Source organism: Salvelinus fontinalis, chromosome 6 (assembly GCF_029448725.1).
Source record: "Salvelinus fontinalis isolate EN_2023a chromosome 6, ASM2944872v1, whole genome shotgun sequence".
Taxonomy (NCBI): Eukaryota; Metazoa; Chordata; class Actinopteri; order Salmoniformes; family Salmonidae; genus Salvelinus; species Salvelinus fontinalis.
The window spans coordinates 74,071,066-74,077,065 of NC_074670.1; the positions used below are offsets into that span (position 1 = coordinate 74,071,066).

Sequence of the window (6,000 nt, forward strand, 5' to 3'; positions counted from 1 at the left end):
AGGAGGGAACAGAGTAGGGGGCAGGAAGGAGGAACAGAGTAGGGGGCAGGAAGTAGGGAACAGAGTAGGGGGCAGGAAGGAGGGAACAGAGTAGGGGCAGGAAGGAGGAACAGAGTAGGGGCAGGAAGGAGGAACAGAGTAGGGGCAGGAAGTAGGGAACAGAGTAGGGGCAGGAAGGAGGAGCAGAGTAGGGGGCAGGAAGGAGGGAACAGAGTAGGGGGCAGGAAGGAGGAGCAGAGTAGGGGGCAGGAAGGAGGGAACAGAGTAGAGGGCAGGAAGGAGGGAACAGAGTAGGGGGCAGGAAGGAGGGAACAGAGTAGGGGGCAGGAAGGAGGAACAGAGTAGGGGCAGGAAGGAGGAGCAGAGTAGAGGGCAGGAAGGAGGGAACAGAGTAGGGGGCAGGAAGGAGGGAACAGAGTAGGGGGCAGGAAGGAGGAACAGAGTAGGGGGCAGGAAGGAGGAGCAGAGTAGGGGGCAGGAAGGAGGGAACAGAGTAGGGGGCAGGAAGGAGGAGCAGAGTAGGGGGCAGGAAGGAGGGAACAGAGTAGGGGGCAGGAAGGAGGGAACAGAGTAGGGGGCAGGAAGGAGGGAACAGAGTAGGGGGCAGGAAGGAGGGAACAGAGTAGGGGGCAGGAAGGAGGGAACAGAGTAGAGGGCAGGAAGGAGGAACAGAGTAGGGGGCAGGAAGTAGGAACAGAGTAGGGGGCAGGAAGGAGGAAACAGAGTAGGGGGCAGGAAGGAGGAAGCAGAGTAGGGGGCAGGAAGGAGGAACAGAGTAGGGGGCAGGAAGGAGGAACAGAGTAGGGGCAGGAAGTAGGGAACAGAGTAGGGGGCAGGAAGGAGGAACAGAGTAGGGGCAGGAAGGAGGAAACAGAGTAGGGGGCAGGAAGGAGGAACAGAGTAGGGGACAGGAAGGAGGAAACAGAGTAGGGGGCAGGAAGGAGGAAGCAGAGTAGGGGGCAGGAAGGAGGAACAGAGTAGGGGGCAGGAAGGAGGAACAGAGTAGGGGCAGGAAGTAGGGAACAGAGTAGGGGGCAGGAAGGAGGAACAGAGTAGGGGCAGGAAGTAGGGAACAGAGTAGGGGGCAGGAAGGAGGAACAGAGTAGGGGGCAGGAAGGAGGAAACAGAGTAGGGGGCAGGAAGGAGGAACAGAGTAGGGGACAGGAAGGAGGAAACAGAGTAGGGGGCAGGAAGGAGGAAGCAGAGTAGGGGGCAGGAAGGAGGAACAGAGTAGGGGGCAGGAAGTAGGGAACAGAGTAGGGGGCAGGAAGGAGGAACAGAGTAGGGGCAGGAAGTAGGGAACAGAGTAGGGGGCAGGAAGGAGGAAACAGAGTAGGGGGCAGGAAGGAGGAACAGAGTAGGGGCAGGAAGTAGGGAACAGAGTAGGGGGCAGGAAGGAGGAGCAGAGTAGGGGGCAGGAAGGAGGGAACAGAGTAGGGGGCAGGAAGGAGGAGCAGAGTAGGGGGCAGGAAGGAGGAAACAGAGTAGGGGGCAGGAAGGAGGAACAGAGTAGGGGGCAGGAAGGAGGAACAGAGTAGGGGGCAGGAAGGAGGAGCAGAGTAGGGGGCAGGAAGGAGGGAACAGAGTAGGGGGCAGGAAGGAGGAGCAGAGTAGGGGGCAGGAAGGAGGGAACAGAGTAGGGGGCAGGAAGGAGGGAACAGAGTAGGGGGCAGGAAGGAGGGAACAGAGTAGGGGGCAGGAAGGAGGGAACAGAGTAGGGGGCAGGAAGGAGGGAACAGAGTAGAGGGCAGGAAGGAGGAACAGAGTAGGGGGCAGGAAGTAGGAACAGAGTAGGGGGCAGGAAGGAGGAAACAGAGTAGGGGGCAGGAAGGAGGAAGCAGAGTAGGGGGCAGGAAGGAGGAACAGAGTAGGGGGCAGGAAGTAGGGACCAGAGTAGGGGGCAGGAAGGAGGAACAGAGTAGGGGCAGGAAGTAGGGAACAGAGTAGGGGGCAGGAAGGAGGAACAGAGTAGGGGCAGGAAGTAGGGAACAGAGTAGGGGGCAGGAAGGAGGAACAGAGTAGGGGGCAGGAAGGAGGAACAGAGTAGGGGGCAGGAAGGAGGAAACAGAGTAGGGGGCAGGAAGGAGGAAGCAGAGTAGGGGGCAGGAAGGAGGAACAGAGTAGGGGGCAGGAAGTAGGGAACAGAGTAGGGGGCAGGAAGGAGGAACAGAGTAGGGGCAGGAAGTAGGGAACAGAGTAGGGGGCAGGAAGGAGGAAACAGAGTAGGGGGCAGGAAGGAGGAACAGAGTAGGGGGCAGGAAGGAGGAACAGAGTAGGGGGCAGGAAGTAGGGAACAGAGTAGGGGGCAGGAAGGAGGAAACAGAGTAGGGGGCAGGAAGGAGGAACAGAGTAGGGGCAGGAAGTAGGGAACAGAGTAGGGGGCAGGAAGGAGGAAACAGAGTAGGGGGCAGGAAGGAGGAACAGAGTAGGGGCAGGAAGTAGGGAACAGAGTAGGGGGCAGGAAGTAGGGAACAGAGTAGGGGGCAGGAAGGAGGAACAGAGTAGGGGCAGGAAGTAGGGAACAGAGTAGGGGGCAGGAAGGAGGGAACAGAGTAGGGGGCAGGAAGGAGGAGCAGAGTAGGGGGCAGGAAGGAGGGAACAGAGTAGGGGGCAGGAAGGAGGAGCAGAGTAGGGGGCAGGAAGTAGGGAACAGAGTAGGGGCAGGAAGTAGGGAACAGAGTAGGGGGCAGGAAGTAGGGAACAGAGTAGGGGCAGGAAGTAGGGAACAGAGTAGGGGGCAGGAAGGAGGGAACAGAGTAGGGGGCAGGAAGGAGGAGCAGAGTAGGGGGCAGGAAGGAGGGAACAGAGTAGGGGGCAGGAAGGAGGAACAGAGTAGGGGGCAGGAAGTAGGGAACAGAGTAGGGGCAGGAAGTAGGGAACAGAGTAGGGGGCAGGAAGTAGGGAACAGAGTAGGGGCAGGAAGTAGGGAACAGAGTAAGGGAAGAGGCAGAGAGCAGAAGGAAAGGGGTATAGAAGTGGATAGCCAGAGAATCATGGTCAGTATTGGATCAGAAACAGAACATTTGTACACAACATCTAGTCATGCTTTCACAACAAACAAGCAACTACAACTATGCACTACGTTGTTCATCACTGTGTTACGATTGTAGCATATACTATTATGATCAAATGATGATGCTTGAGGATGGAAAATACACATCTCTGCTCTAGTAATGACACAAGGGAGAACTAGAGATGCTATTCAAACAATCCTTGAATCAGGCAAACACGAGGACCGGGAAAATAACATTCTTCCAGCACATGTATGAAATCAGGCGTTTCCATTGACGAAGGAGAGTGTTATTCCGTCTTTGCTGATTACGTGTTTGATTGAATAGCACCCTAAGACTACGCAAAGTAAGAGCAATCAAAATAGATTTATAAGAATAGAAAGCTGCTGGACTACGATCTATGAGCATTACAACAACTACTCCACAGCCAATATAAAACTGTGAATAATCAATATTTGATGATGGAAAATTGAAAAGTTGCCATGGCATGTTGAAAAACACAGTGTGGTTGTGTTGTTAACTGATTATAGACACTGTTTCTTTATGGACATCTGGGAGAGCCTTGAGAGTAAAGATCAACATGCTCCAATGCCATTGGTAATCATAGTAGTTCTGATTTCTTATCAGTTGCCATGGCATCTTGTTGCATTATCTCTACAGTAAACAAAACTCTAATGAATGATATACCTTTATCATTTTCAAACCATGTCCATAAAACAAGGCCCTCTTTCTCAAGATGATATCTAACAATGAATCTGAAAATTCAAGAGCAGTACTTCACCTTGTGCCAACCGTGTAATACACACACAGTTACTGTCAAATTACGATGTTACACACACAGATACTGTCAAACCACGATGTAACACACACACAGTTACTGTCAAATTACGATGTTACACACACAGTTACTGTCAAACGACGATGTAACACACACACAATTACTGTCAAACCACGATGTAATACACACAGTTACTGTCAAACCACGATGTAACACAAACACAGAACAGTACAGTACTGTGACACACCAAACCAAACACAGAACAGTACAGTACTGTGACACACCAAACCAAACACAGAACAGTACAGTACTGTGACACACCAAACCAAACACAGAACAGTACAGTACTGTGACACACCAAACCAAACACAGAACAGTACAGTTCTGACACACATCCAGGGCTCTATTTTAACAAGCCTAACCCAGTGGTAAATCTCAGAGATGGCGGTAGCGCTATAGGTCTGGGGTTGTGTCCAAAATATTTGTACTATTTTCACAGCCAGAATTATGAGTGCAGTAGCTGGCGGTGGTGTGAAAGGGGTTTGAAGAATAAACAAACAGTAGGTGTGACTAGGGCCTGGCCACTCACTGGCAATCCATGCGTTCCATGGCTTAGTCTACTGCATGCATTTGTCTCGAGTTCTGTAAGTTATTGACGGTCTTGACATTGTCATCAACACCAATTCGGCTGGGGACACGGCATATTTTCCTCCTGGTCCATAATATATTGATACTACTACAGTTTATAGTATATTGATACTGCGTTTATAGTATATTGATACCACTACAGTTTATAGTATATTGATACTGCACTTCATAGCATATTGATACTACTGCAGTTTATAGTATATTGATACTACTGCAGTTTATAGTATATTGATACTACTGCAGTTTACAGTATATTGATACTACTGCAGTTTATAGTATATTGATACTACAGTTTATAGTATATTGATAAAACAGTTTATAGAATATTGATAAAACAGTTTATAGTATATTGATACTACTACAGTTGATAGTATCATGATAATACTACAGTTGATAGTATATTGATACTACTACAGTTTATAGTATATTGATACTACTACAGTTTATAGTATATTGATACTGCAGTTTATAGTATATTGATACTACAGTTTATAGTATATTGGCACTGCCACAGTTTATAATATCTTTATACTAAAGTTGATAGTATATTGATACTACAATTGATAGTATATTGATACTACTACAGTTTACAGTATATTGATTCTACAGTTCATAGTATATTGATACCACAGTTTATAGTATATTGATACCACAGTTGATAGTATATTGATACTACTGCAGTTTATAGTATATTGATACTACACTTTATAGTATATTGACACTAATACAGTTTATATTATATTGATACTTCAGTTTATAGTATATTGATACTACTACAGTTTATAGTGTATTGATAGTACAGTTTATAGTATATTGACAATACAGTTTATAGTATATTGACACTACAGTTTATAGTATATTGATACTACTGCAGTTTATAGTATATTGATACTTCAGTTTATAGTATATTGATTCTTCAGTTTATAGTATATTGATTATTCAGTTTATAGTATATTGGTACAACTACAGTTTATAGTGTATTGATAGTACAGTTTATAGTATATTGTTTTATAGTATATTGATACTACTGCAGTTTATAGTATATTGATACTTCAGTTTATAGTATATTGATACAACTACAGTTTATAGTGTATTGACAGTACAGTTGATAGGATATTGGCACTACATTTTATAGTATATTGATACTACCACAGTTGATAGTATATTGATACTACTACCGTTTATAGTATATTGATACTACAGCTGATCATATATTGATACTACTGCATTTTATAGTATATTGATACTCCAGTTGGTAGTATACTGATACTGCAGTTGGTAGTATATTGATACTACTACAGTTTATAGTATATTGATACTACAGTTGATAGCATAATGATACTACAGTTTATTAAATAGCATAGGCTACAATAACTTAATAGCAACAGTAAATGAAAAAACATCCAGTGTTTGCTCAATAGCCACACTTGGAGTGTTGGCAGTCAACATTGTTGTAATTGGCTTCAACAAGCCTAGCCTAGCCTACAAGCACATCGCAATTCTCCTAAAATAAAACATTATAGGTTACTGTAAGTTGTATTGTATGTGTGAGGCAAGTTCTCA

At 46.4% G+C, this 6,000-nt stretch overlaps 1 protein-coding gene across 5 annotated transcripts in view; it reads right to left on the bottom strand.

The window, feature by feature from the left end:
* The window catches only part of LOC129858680 (rho guanine nucleotide exchange factor 9-like), a 116,233-nt gene that overhangs the window by 9,682 nt on the left and 100,551 nt on the right, over positions 1-6,000 (bottom strand). The gene's annotated exons all lie outside the window — the stretch shown is intronic.